Genomic DNA, 14,174 nt, shown 5'->3' with positions numbered 1-14,174 from the left:
AGTTTTATAGCTTCTGGTCTTGCATTTAGGCATTTAATCCATTTTGAGTTTTGCTTTGTGAATGGTGTTAGGAAAGGTTCTAATTTCATTCTTTTACATGTAGCATTCCAGTTTTCCCAACACTACTTATTGAAGATGCTGTCTTTGCCCCATTGTATATTCTTACCTACTTTGTCAAAAATAAGGTACCCATAGGCTCATGGGTTTATTTCTGGGTTTTCTATCTTGTTCCATTGGGCTATATTTCTGGTTTTGTGCCAGTACTATACTGTCTTGATGACTGTAGCTTTGTAGTATAATCTGAAGTCAGGAAGCTTGATTCCTCCAGCTCCATTCTTCTTTCTCAAGACTGCTTTGGCTATTTGGGGTCCTTTGAGTTTCCATATGTAATTGTGAAATATTTTGTTCTAGTTCTGTGAAAAATGTCATTGATAATTTGATAGGGATCACATTGATTCTGTAGGATAGTCATTTTCACAATATTGATTCTTCCTACCCAGGAATATAAAATATCTCTTGATCCATTTATGTCATCTTTGATTTGTTTCATCAGTGTCTTATAATTTTCTGTATACAGCTATTTTGTCTCCTTAGGTAAGTTTATCCCTAGATACTTAATTATTTTTTTCAATGGTGAATGGGATTGATTTCTTAATTTATTTTTCTGATTTTTCATTGTTAGTATATAGAAATGCAAGTGATTTGTGTAGTTATGTTGTATCCTGTGACTTTGCTAACACTGATTATCTCTAGTAATTTTCTGATAGTATTTATAGGGTTTTCTATGTGTAGTATCATGTCATCTGCAAACAGTGAGAGCTTTATTTCTTCTTCTTTTCTTTAATCTGGATTGTGTTTCTTACTTTTTCTTCTCTGATTGCTGTAGCTAGGACTTTCAAAACTATGTTGCATAGTAGTGGTGAAAGTGGACACCCTCGTCTTGTTCCTGATCGTAGAGGCAATGCTTTCAGTTTTTCACCATTGAGAATAATGTTTGCTGTTATCATATATGGCCTTTGCTATGTTGAGGTCGGTTCCTTCTATGTCCATTTTTTGAAGAATTTTAATCATATGTGAGTGCTGACTTTTCTCAAAGGATTTTTGTGCATCTATTGAGATTGTCATATGGTTTTTTACCTTCAATTTGTTAACATAATATATGCAAATGATTGATTTGCATATATTGAGAATCCTTGCACCCATGGAATAAACCCAACTTGATCAAGGTGTATGAGCTTTTTAATATGCTGTTGAATTATTTTTACTAGAATTTTTTTGAGGATTTTTACATCTATGTTCACCACTGATATTGGTATATAGTTTTTTGTTTTGTTTTGTTTTGTCTGTCTGGTTTTGGTATCAGAGTGATAGTGGCCTTGTAGGATGAGTTTGGGAATGTTCCTTCCTCTGCAATTTCTGAAAGAGTTTTAGAAGAATAGGCATTAGTTCATCTCTGAACGTTTGATAGAATTCACCTGTGAAGCCATCTGGTCCTGGGCTTTTGGTTTTGGGGTAGATTTTTGATTACAGCTTTGATTGTAGTGCTCATAATGGAATTGTTCATAATTTCTATTTCTTCCTGGTTCAGTATGGGAAGATTGAGCTTTTTTAAAAATATGTCCCTTATTTCCAGGTTATCCATTTTGTTGCCATGTAAGTTGTTAATAATAGTATCATGCTGCTGCTACTGCTGCTAAGTCGCTTCAGTCATGTCCGACTCTGTGCGACCCCATAGACGACAGCCCTCCAGTCTCCCCTGTCCCTGGGATTCTCCAGGCAAGAACACTGGAGTGGGTTGCCATTTCCTTCTCCAATGCATGAAAGTGAAAAGTGAAAGTGAAGTCCTAATCCTTTGTATTTCTGCATTGTCTGTTGTAAGCTGTTCTTTTTCATTTCTAATTTTGTTGATTTGACTATTCTCTCTTTTATGCTTGATGAGTCTGGCTAAGGGTTTGTCAATTTTGTTTATCTTCTCAAAGAACCAGGTTTTATTAATCTTTACCATTGTTTCTTTTATTTCTTTTTCACTTATTTCTGCTCTGATCTTTATGATTCCTTTCCTTCTACTAATTGTTTTTGTTCTTCTTTTTTTTTAGGTTCGTTTAGGTATAAATTTAAGTTGTCTATTTGATGTTTCTCTTATTTCTTGAGGTAGGATTGTATTTCCATAAACTTTCATTTTTGAACTGCTGCATCCCATAGGTTTTGAGTTGTTGTGTTTTCTCTGTCATTTGTTTCTAGGAATTTTTGTGTTTCCCTTTTGATTTCTTCAGTAACCGGTTCATTATTTAGAAACATATTGTTTAATCTCCATGTGTTCATGTTTTTTACAGTTTTTTTCCTCATAATTGATATCTAGTCTCATAGTGCTGTGGTTGGAAAATGTGCTTGATACAATTCCAATTTTCTTAAATTTACTGAGGTTTGATTTGTGACCCTGGATTTTCTATCCTGGAGAATGTTCCACAGCACTTGAGAAGAACATCTATTCTTCTTCATTTGGATGGAATATCCTGAAGATATCAATGAGATCCATCTAGTCTAATGAATCATTTAAGACTTGTGTTTCCTTATTAATTTTCTGTTTTGATGATCTGTCTATTGGTGTAAGTGGGGTGTTAAAGTCTCCTACTATTACTGTGTTTCTGTCAATTTCTCTTTTTATGTCTGTTAGTGTTTGTCTTGTGTATTGAGGTACTCCTATGTTGGGTGCATAGATATTTACAGTTGTTATGTCTTCCTCTTGGATCTGTCCCTTGATCATTATGTAGTGTCCTTCCTTATCTCTTGTAACATTCTTTAAGGTCTACTTTCTCTGATATGAGGATTGCTAATTGGGCTTTCTTTTGCTTTCCATTTGCATGAAATGTATTTTTCCATCCTCTCACTTTTAGTCTATATGTGTCTTTAGGTCTGAAGTGGGTTTCTTTTAGACAGCATATATATGCATCTTGTTTTTGTATCCATTCAGCCAGTCTGTGTATTTTGGTTGAAGCATTTAATCCATTTACATTTATTTTTTTTAATTTTATTTTATTTTTAAACTTTACAATATTGTATTAGTTTTGCCAAATATCGAAATGAATCCATCACAGGTATACCTGTGTTCCCCATCCTGAACCCTCCTCCTTCCTCCCTCCCCATTCCATTTACATCTAAAGTCCTTATTGATATACATATTTCTACTGCCATTTTCTTAATTCTTTGGGGTTTGCATTTGTAGATCTTTTTCTTTGCTTTTATTTCCCAACTATATAAGTTTCTTTAACATTTGTTGAAAGCTGGTTTGGTGGCACTGAATTCTCTTAACTTTGGCTTGTCTGAAAAGCATTTTAATTTCCATCAATTTTGAATGAGATTCTTGCTAGGTGGAGTAATTTTTGTTGTATATATATATTTTTTCCCTTTCAGTATTTTAAATATATCCTGCCACTTCCTTTGGCCTGCAGAGCTTCTGCTGAAAGATCAGCTGTTAAACATATGGGGTTTCCCTTGTATGTTCCTTGTTGTTTTTCCCTTGCTGCTTTTAATAGTCTTTCTTTGTGTTTAATCTTTGTTAGTTTGATTAGTATGTGTCTTGGTGTGTTTCTCCTTGGGTTTATCCAGATGGGACTGTCTGCACTTTGTGGTCTTGATTGACTATTTCCTTTTCCATGTTGGGAAAATTTTCAACTATAATCTCTTCAGAAATTTTCTCATATCCTTTCTTTTCCTCTTCTCTTCTTGGACCCCTATAATATAATGTTGGTGCATTTAATATTGTCCCAGAGTTCTCTGAGACTAACCTCAGTTCTTTTCATTCTTTTTACTTTATTCTGCTCTTCAGCAGTTATTTCCACCATTTTATCTTCCAGTTCATTGATCCATTTTTCTGCTTCAGATATTCTGCCATTGATTCCTTCTACAGTATTTTTAATTTCAGTAATCCTTTTGTCTCTGTATGTTTATTTTTTAATTCTTCTGGCTCTTTGTTAATTGATACTTGCATTTTCTCCATTCTGTTGGCAAGGTTTTTGATCATTTTTACTATCATTTTCTGAATTCTTTTTCAGGTACTTTGTCTATTTCCTCTGGATGGTGCTGTGTGTATATGAGGCTTCCCTATCTGTACAACCCTTATGGCATCACTTCAGACTAAGATAATTTTGACATGCTACTTTAATTATAATATTGTTTTCATCCTCCCTAAGGGGCTAAGAGACTTAAGCAGTTATTTTGAGAATTAAGTTTCTCCCAGTTATCTAAAGTTACCTCAGGCACAGAATACTTCTTTGTTAGCTGAAGTGGATTGTGTATCTAGGCTGTTGTGGAAAGTGATGCAGTGAATTTAGGACTGCAGATATCTCTTTGTGATACTGATTTAATTTCCTTGGTATATATATCGAGAACCTTATTTGTGGAATCATATGATATTCTTTTTATACTTTTATAAGGAACCTTTTATTGTTTTCCACAACATAGCCACACAATTTACATTCCCACCAGCAGTGTGTAAAGGTTCCAGCTCCCCACATCATGGCCTAACCTGTTCTTTCCCTTTATAATATACAACCTAACAGGCATGAGGTGTTGATTTACTTTGCCCTGATGATTAGTCAGGTTGAAAACCTTTTCCTTTGTATGCTAGCCATTTGTTTTGTTGTTCCTGAAACATCAGTTTAATTCTTTGCACATTCCTCAACTCCCTTATTTACTTTTTTTAATATTTTGTTTTGCATTTGAGCTGTGGTATTTTGTGTATTTTGAGTATGAGCTCCTTATCTGATATATGGCTTCTAATTTTTCTGTAGGTTATCTTTTCATCCGATTGACTTATTGAAGATACTACCCTTTTCCGATTTCATTGTCTTAGAACCTTGACGAATTTCATTTGACCATGTATCCATGAGTTTTCTTGGGGCTCTTTATTCTGGTCTTTAGGGCTATGTATCTATTTCCATGTCAGTATCATACAGCTTTGATTCCTATATCTGTGTAATGTGTTTTGAAATCAGGAGGTGAGATACTTTGATCTTTGTTTTCAAGATTATTTTGTCTATGTGGAGTCCTTAGTAGTTCCATATATATTTTTGGATTTTTTCCATTTCTATGAAAATGATGTTAATATTTTAATCGGTGTTGCAATGAATTTTACTTAGCTTTGAGTAGTGTAGAAATCTCAATGGTACTAAGTCTCCAGTCTATGAGCATGATCTGTCATTTCAGCTCCTTGTGCCTTAGTTCATTCTCTCAGTGGGGTGTGTAGTGTTCAGTGTGCTGATCATTCTCTCTGAAAGCCCTGTGTCCCTCCCTCCCTGATCTCAGAGTTAGTGGTGGAGGGATGGGCTCGTGAGGAGATGCAATGTCCCTCCCTCCCTCGTCACCTCGTCTCTGATGATGTTCAGCACAGGTGCCCTGGGCCCTGTGTCCATACCTGTCCCCTCAAGTGGAACACCTTCTGGGAAATCCTCTAAGATCTGGATGTTGGCATTGTTGTTTCAGTGTTTCAAGGGCTCATGAGTACCTGGAATGTATGCACGAGCCCAGGAAATACCTACAAATGAATCACCAAATCAGGTCAGCCAAATACACTACAGAAGTGTTGGGATACACTTTATAGGCCCGCAAGCCCTGTCCTTTGCCTGGACTTGAGACCAAAGAAAGATTCCAGAGTTGACAGAGATATCAAAGGTTTAATAGATGGGATGTCTTACATATCTGAAGTAAAAGGGTCCGGGTAATGAAAGGTTGTTGCTGAACCATGAACAGATGCCAGGATTCTTGGCTTCTAGAGGAGAAGACTTCAATCCAGGGCCAGAGATGAGGCTTGATTGCTCAGAGCTTTTGTGTAATCAAGTTTTATTAAAGTATAAAGGAGATAGAGAAAGCTTCTGACATAGGCATCAGAAGGGGGCAGAAAGAGTACCCCCCTGCTAGTCTTCAGCTGGATGTTATATAGTCTCTAGCAGTCTGTTAATGAAAGAAAGGAATGTCTTAAAACTCAGAATGGCACCAGGCCCCTCACCCATAAGATGTATTTTGGGATAATCCTGGCATCAGAGGAGTCAACCTGGGCCATAAGAGGACTGACTTGAATCTTGTAGAAAGGCAGATTACCATACAAATAGCATCGTTTACATAGATTAGGGGAACAATGTCTGAGTATAACATAATGGTTTGTCAAGTAGGTTCTGAGCCATTAGGCAGAACCAACTTGAAGACAGAGTTTGGGGTAAAGGCATAGTACATTAACATAGCTTAAGACAAACATTTCCATAAGAAGAATGCATTAGTTAACTCAAGGTTTGAGAATAGTTAACTTTAGGTGAAACCAGGGGTCATTATGGCAACACAGTATTTTAAGAGAAACCTCCCTTTACATTTGTATAGAGAAGGGAAAAAAAAAAGAGAGAGAGAGAGAGAGAAAACATATTGCTAGTTTGTTTCCTCCTGCTGCTTAAGAGAGAGATAAAAATGTCTGACACTTGCAGCCTATTTCCTCCATTTGGAGACCCCTGGCCTTCCTGCCTGTTACCCTCTCAGAGAGATACCCACTGTGGATAGCAGGGGACAGGCAGAAGACAGGAGCTGCAGCATTCTTTACTCTGGGGGGGATAAGGAGTCTACCAGTTACAGCGGGAATGAACAGCAGATTGGCTCATTGGTTACCATGGAAACCAGAAAAGGGCCACATCCCTCTTTGCCCCTCAGGCTAAATACTCTCATGGGGCAGAGCCCTCTTCTTTGTTACTTGAAATGGCCAGAAAATGAAAAGATAATAAACAAGAGGGTTCTTAACATCCTATATATATATCCGTGCATACTCAATCACTTAGTTGTGTCCCGCTTTTTGTGACCCCATGGACTATATCCCAACAGGCTCCTCTGTCCATGGTATTTTCCAGGCAAGAATATTGAAGTGGATTGTCATTTCCTCCTCCAAAGTATCTTCCCAACCTAGGGACTGAACCCATGTCTCCTGCATTGGCAGGCAAATTCTTTACCACTGAGCCACCTGGGAATCCCTACCAAAGTTCCTGTTCTGCCATAATCTGTCAGAAATGGCAGAATAAGGGGTGCTGATTTTAAGATTCATTCAGTCTTCCCTGGTGGCTCAGACAATAAAGAATTCACCTGCAATCCAGAAGACCTGGGTTAGAACCCCGAGCCAGGAAGATCCCCTAAAGAAGGAAATGACTAACCACTCCAGTATTCTTGCCTGGAGAATTCCATGACAGAGGGCCCTGGCAGGCTAGTCCATGGGCTCACAAATTGCTGAAATCAACTGCATGAGTTATCTGCACACATATATAAACATATATAGTGGTTTTTGTGTATTATAGTTGGTAGCCACTAGCGAGATGTGACTGCTATAATTTGCTAAAAAACATGTTATACATGTGTCAAAACACTTGTGATTTCAGGTTGGTTAGCATGAAGGTGAGAGCACTAATGGGTCTCTAGAAATGAGAGGTTGAGAACTCTTTCAGCATCCCTATCTTTAGGTTTGCAACTGAGATCAGTGTCTTACTGAAGGGCTCTGACTGCACAGAGCACAGATGACTGCCACCTGCTATCCACAGTGGGGTGTTGCAGGAAGGGGACCCCTTCCAGGGCCCAAAACTGAGCTGTTGTCTAATACTCAGAAATGAATAGTCTGAGGAGACACACGTGCTGACAAAGCAAGAGATTTTATTGGGAAAGGGCACCCAGGTGGAAGGCAATAGTGTAAGGGACCCCAGAACAGCTCTCACACATGATTGCTGTCTTAGGTGTTATTTGGTTTTATGGCGATGGGATTAGTTTCCAGGTTGCCCTTGGCCAATCATTCTGACTCAGAGTCCTTCCTGGTGGTACACACCTTGTTAAGCCAAGATGGATGCAAGAGAGTAGGATTCTGGGAAGTGGTCAGGCATGTGTGTCTCCTTTTGACCTTTCCCGAGCTTTTCCAGTTGGTGGTGGCTTATTAGTTCCATGTTCCTTAGCAGGACCTCCTGTCGTAAAACAATTCATGCAAATGGTTACTGTGGGGCCTAGCTAGGGTGGGCGGTTTCAATCAGTGTGCTTACCCTAACAGCTCCCCACTGAGAAGCGTCATACTCAAGATACTTCGTGGGAATTGGGGCCGAGGTCTCTTTCTTCTGTAATTTCTTCCTGCTGTGCATGGGTGTAGGCCCGCCTAGCAGAGCAGAAGTCTCTCTCTACCTGATCTAAGCCAAGGTATTTTTTGCCTGAAACCAGCATTCACCCTTGTAATAACAGCAATTTAGTTTGAAACTGTTGGCTCCTCTCAGAGATGAAATAGGAGACCTAACAGGATGGTAATCACTGGTCCCCAGAAACAGGAGGCAACATTTGGGGTGAGGGCTACAGGATTTGTGACTTTTTTTTTTTTTTTTTTTTGATTGATTGCTGGTGAGGCAAAAGAGCTGTGCCCCAGGAATCTTGTGTTTAGTCTGAAGTTATCATCCTCCACCTAGTTTGGGGCTCTAGTTCTGTAGAAGAACTCAAAGACATTGTTATGCTTATTTCTTTGAGTAGGAACCAGGACCCTGTCTGGAGGCTGTACCACCATTTGATTGTTTCTCCTGTTTCTGTATCCCCTCCCTTCCCTGATGAGCAATCATTTGAATCCACCCTTTGGAGCTCAGGGAAGGTCAAGGAGGCTGAATGAAGCCTATATCCTACAGACAAGAAATGGAGAACACAGAACAGATCTGTACTCCAGAGCCCCACAGAGTTCTGCTCAGTTTTAATTTAGGGAACGAGGCAGCCATGATTGTGATAACTTCCTGTGAAAATGGGGCATAGGACTGCCTCAGCCTGGAGAATAGACACCGACTTGGAAGTATTCCTGAGTTCCAAGTTCTAGATCTCAGTCTTGTACGATTAAAATCTCAATCCCTTGGTCTGCTATTTTGGTGCAACAGACCCAATTAGAAGTAGTTGGAGGAGTGATAACTGGAATTTAGTAGACAAAATAAATCTCATTTCTTTTTAGAAGTATAGGCCTGAAACCCAGTCTGAACCTGGCACTTCAGGGAGACATGTAGCCAGGTAGCCAGTTTCCTAGTTTTATAAAAAGTAAGGTTGCAGTTACTAGCTTCCAGCATACATTGTTTTGAGAATGGTGGCATCCAAGCTGGACATGCCTCAGAAATCTCAAGTGTTTAGCAAGACAAGGTCTAATCTGAAAGTACACCCATAGCATCACCTAGTTATTTCCCAAGATGTCTGAACTGTAGCTGCTCTATTTGGACTTTTAATTGTAAATTTTTCCTTAATAGCCAAAGCAGATTTCACTGTTAACGATGTCGGTGTTTCTCTAGGTATGAAAAGATGTAAGATTTGGGACTCATAAAGTCTTTTCTTGAAAAGATCTATCTGAAGGCCTGTTCTGCCAGTTTTTCCCCAGAGCACAGAGTGCCTCATTCCTGATTTTCATCCTGAACTCCTTTCAGGGGAATTGAAGGTCAGCAGTGGCAGTGGCCATGATTTAATCTTTGTAGATGTAGATGGCAAGTGTCAGTTTTCAGTTGGCAGAGCCCCCATTGCTCATAAACTTGACCATGATTCTGAGGGGTGCATTTCTTCACCATTTTATCCCATGGTGCTGAGAATGTCCATTCTCAGGTTTGGCAAAGATTTTGTTGACAGGCCATTCAATGTGCTGTTACTGGACTAGGCCATAAAACAGTATCCAAAATTCTCTGGACCACCTGTCTTACTAGCCTCTTGGTCCAGAACAACATTCCCTCTTGTTGCCTCTTCCCATATCTAGAGTTACACTGTTACCATCATCAATCTCATATGGAACTATATATTATTTTATCAGACGCCTCAGTCACACATTTAGCAGTGTAAGAAACAGCAATTTTGTAAAACAGCTATTTTTTGTTTAATTGTGTAAAACACAATTAAAATTGTGAAATACAAATAACATAGCCAGCAGTATTAGTAAAGTCACAAGTAAGACTTAAGAGCTTCCATTAGATGTAGCCCAGTATATCCCAGGTCATCTGACTTAGTCTACTCTGTACGAATCTTTATCTTCCAGGGAAATTATATATTGGCACTGTCTATAAGGCACATAGGCCAGTTTTCTAGTATTACTAGACTGATTAACCTTAGTATGATTTAATTGTTTCCAACATAGAGGAGACTTTAAACTTAAATTACCATAACCTGGAGTTATCTATACAAATCCATCCCATAATTGTGGGAGATGTTTTCCTCCTTTGCTGAAACTTTGCTTGTTGCTCTGATTGAGTTTGAGTGATAGAAGAAAGCACAAATTTATGGCCAGAGTCAGAGCAGGCATTATTAATTGACCTGGTGAGGGGATCCCATCTAGTAATATCACAGTGACCTGAATATGACGATAATTTTTTTTTTTTTTCTAAGTAAATTTTCTCAGGGCCAACCAGTTAGAGCCTTGTAGTAATTTACCAAGGTAATCCAGAACTAGATATAGGTAATTGGCCACACACCCAACAATTGGATTGATTTCTAAAACTAGCATAGGATCAGGTCTATGATAGAAAAGCATTTGATTTATATGCAGAGGTCTAAGAAGTCAAGAAAACATTATAAACGATCATGTAGTTTCTCCTGTTTGAGCATCATTTTAAGGTGAGATCAGGTCAGCTGTCTTCTCTATAGACCAATCTAGTGTAAGGGCCTTTGGAAGTGGGAATTAATCTAAAAGTTAATTTCCCTTCAGTTTCGTGCATGAGCCAGTTAAGAGTACCTGATAAAAACGTCCTTCCATCCAGGTTGGAGACAGTCCCTTAAATTATGTCTTTTTCCAGTTCTTGATGCAGGTCATTGAGGCATCTGATCTTCATCCAAATGTAGATTACTGAGATAAGCTTCAGAAACAAACTTAGGGTGTTCTTTACAAATTCAATTAAATTTTACATTAATATCACATAACAGCAAAGAACTATCCAAGAAATGAATCTTACTAGATGCAGACCTCCTTTAACAAACTTGGATTTAGCATATATTGAAACATCTTTTTCTCCCTAAAATTACCCTCATTTTTATCATATATAACCAAATTAAGGCTAGTTTGTTTGCAAAATAGGTCTGTTCCCACTAATTTTGGTCTGATGATTTATATAACCATGATTGATCACAGACTTTTTATTTTGCTGAAACATTTATAGAGTCTCAGACTGAACTTTCAAAATAAAACAGGGCTGGGAAACTCACACCAAAGGCTTATCACAGATTTTGCCTAACAAATCTAGGTGAATTCTTCCCTTTTTAAGGTCTCAAAAGTTCCTTGAGATTTTTGTACCTTTTAGTGAGATAATCTTCCTAACTCATTTGATAAACTGGAAACCTAAGAGTTTCCAATTTCTGGAGGAGTCAGATAGAGAGAAAATATAACTGTTTGGCTTATAATATATAATTTTACCAAAGTATTGTCATAATTAGTTTGAGAGGAAGATTTTCCCTACTCCCAGAAAATGTAAGATTCAAACCCGTAATTTTTCAGATACAAACCATAAAAGTTATAAGCATATTCGCTAGTTCATTCAGTCCTTTTGTTAACTTTTGTGAAGTCATCAGGTTTTCCATTAGTATACCAGGACATATAAGAATGTTAAAGTGAAGTGAAGTTGCTCAGTAGTGTCCGACTCTTTGCGACCCCGTGGACTGTAGCCCACCAGGCTCCTCTGTCCATGGGATTCTCCAGGCAAGAATACTGGAGTGGATTGCCATTTCCTTCTCCAGGGGATCTTCCCAACCCAGGGATCGAACCCAGGTCTCCCGCATTGTGGGCAGGCGCTTTAACCGCTGAGCTACCAGGGAAGCCCTAAGAATGTTAAGAACAGATATAATTTCTAGGATCTCTGTATCAGTAATTTTACCATACATTGTAACATGAGTGGATTTATTACTCATTTGATAATCTCTTTCATGTAATTTAACCAACCAAATAAACACAGTTTAATATCTCTCTTTGGGATGTTTCAGGGGCCCTCTGAAGCACCCCAAAGTTAGCTAGAGGTCAAAGGAACTTCAAAAGAATTCGATTTAGTAAGTTTTATTGAAAAGATCAATTAAAAAGGTTTAGAACATTTGGTCAGATTTAGTCAATGTTGATGGGTGTATCATTTAGCTTGCTGATATGTCACAGTGGGCATAAATACCAAGGCTCAAGGTCTAGTGAAAGTCAGCTCCGCCATCTTGGACCTAGTTGGCTCTAACCAGTTTTCTTATGCTTGTGTCATTCGTAACAAAACCCATTTATCTAACTAATTGTAATCCAATTTTAGAAAATCTTGGTCATGCATAACTCTTTTTAGCATTTTTTCATTCTTTTTTTTTTTTTTTACTGAAAACACACTTCCTACTTTTCTTTAGCAACCAAGAACTAACTTTCATATTAGCATTTTATAGATTGGCCAGCATAAATACCAGTGATAGTCTCTAAAACCCTTGCTTTCTTAGAACATTTTAGGATGGCACCAAACATTATTCATTTATAGCTCCGAATCTCTTTGTTTCTCTGTAAAACAAAATTAGTGTTTAGTAGTAAATGCTTCAAAATCTTATTTTATTTGGAAATGATCTAACTATTCAATAGACTTTCAACACTTCGTTTAGCACAACCCTTAGAAATTCAAGTTATGCCCATCTGGAGAGAATATTTTAAACAGATATTTCTAAAGAATAATTATTCCTAATAGAGTTTATCCAAAAGCTCATATCTCATTTACATTTTTTTTAGAAGTTTCTTCACTAGAGGTAATTTCCCTATTGACAAACTTGTAACAGATACAATATTTAGCTTACTAGGTACAGTGAAAATATTCTACTTAATGTTAATTACTCTAAGACATGTTTATATTAGACAGGTCAAGAAACAAACATTAATATCAGGTATTTAATACTGAATATTTCCCACTTCACATGAAACTAGAATTTATTGTTTAATTTAGAATTATTTGATTTGTAAGGACTTACTTTTCTTTAAGCCAATTAAATACAGCTCATTTACAAATTAACCTCACAAATACTATCCAGAGACAAAGACATGCCAAGACATATTTAGACAGACACAATGCAAGATCTAGCTTTATTTTCTATGCTTAGTCATGAATTGGATATTACAATATAAAGTTTACTAGTTTATAAAAAACAGTTGGAATAGATAATACTTTTAAAGTCTTTTCCCCTTTTTTCCTCAGTCTCAGGAGTTAAAGATGGTCTAGGTAAGTGTTCCCGAGAACAGAGCCAGAGCCCTGGTCTCAAGGCACAGGGAAATAAAATCAAGTTCTAACAAAATTGCAGCAGTGTCCTCATCAGACACTCCCTTAAATACAAGAAAACAGTCTCTCAGAAAACCTCCTATACAGACACAGAACTTCAGATCCAAGTGCGAACAGAGTAAAGGAAAATATCTCAGGTCTTCAAAGATTTCAAAGGAAGGAAAGGAAGCCAGGTTGAAAGAAGGGGGAGGAGGCAGGAGAGGGGGGCAAAAGGGGTGGCCTTACAGACATCTCCTGCCACCTGCAGACACCCAGGCCTGGGCCTCCAGAGAAGGGAGGACTGGAACTCGGCCCTACCAGAAATCAGACCAGAACGGAACCAGAATTCAACTTCTCTGCCAAGAGGAGGTGATCAGTCTCCAATCCTCAGCTCAGGCTGAGGCCCTTCGATCATCACATTCCTGTGTCCAGGACCGGGGGACTAGTAAAAAGGGGAAGGATAGGAAGGGTTAAGGAGAGTAGAGAGAGAGAGAAAAGGGGAGAGAGGTCAATAAAGTCTCTTGTTCTTTACCGGTCGTGGCACTCTGGTCAGTTGTCCTCATCAGGAGACCAGGGACAAAAAGGTCCCAGTTGCGGCTGCTGGGTCTGGTCCATTGGCAGGCAAGCTGGCCCCTGAGTACCCCCAAGTGGTCAGGATGTCAGTTGCAGTGAAGAAGAGTCCCCGCCAGACTCGCCATTTGTTGCAGGAAGGGGGACTCCTTCCAGGGCTCGAAACTGGGCTCTCATCTAACACTCGGAAATGAATTGTCCAAGGAGACATACGTGCTGACAAAGCAAGATATTTTATTGGGAAAGGGCACCCCGGTGGAGAGTAGTAGGGTAAAGGACCCCAGGAGAACAGCTCTGCCACATGGCTTGCAGTCTTGGGTTTTATGGTGACGGGATTAGTTTCCGGGTTGTCCTTAGCCA

At 38.5% G+C, this 14,174-nt stretch overlaps 1 long non-coding RNA gene across 1 annotated transcript; it reads right to left on the bottom strand.

Moving 5' to 3' along the window:
• Positions 1 to 7,651: 7,651 nt before the first annotated feature.
• LOC147357023 (uncharacterized) lies at positions 7,652 to 13,913 on the bottom strand. Its single transcript, XR_015143728.1, has 3 exons — positions 13,777 to 13,913; positions 10,730 to 10,850; positions 7,652 to 7,973 (listed from the first exon to the last, which is right to left on the bottom strand). It is a non-coding gene; the product is annotated as an uncharacterized LOC147357023 (long non-coding RNA).
• Between the last annotated feature and the right edge of the window lie 261 nt (positions 13,914 to 14,174).

Source organism: Bos grunniens, chromosome 16, assembly GCF_055505025.1.
Source record: "Bos grunniens cultivar Pamir isolate PY7600 chromosome 16, Bosgru_T2T1.0, whole genome shotgun sequence".
NCBI classification, from domain to species: domain Eukaryota; kingdom Metazoa; phylum Chordata; class Mammalia; order Artiodactyla; family Bovidae; genus Bos; species Bos grunniens.
Note: the sequence above shows the minus strand (reverse complement) of the source record. Positions and strands in the feature narration are given on the sequence as shown.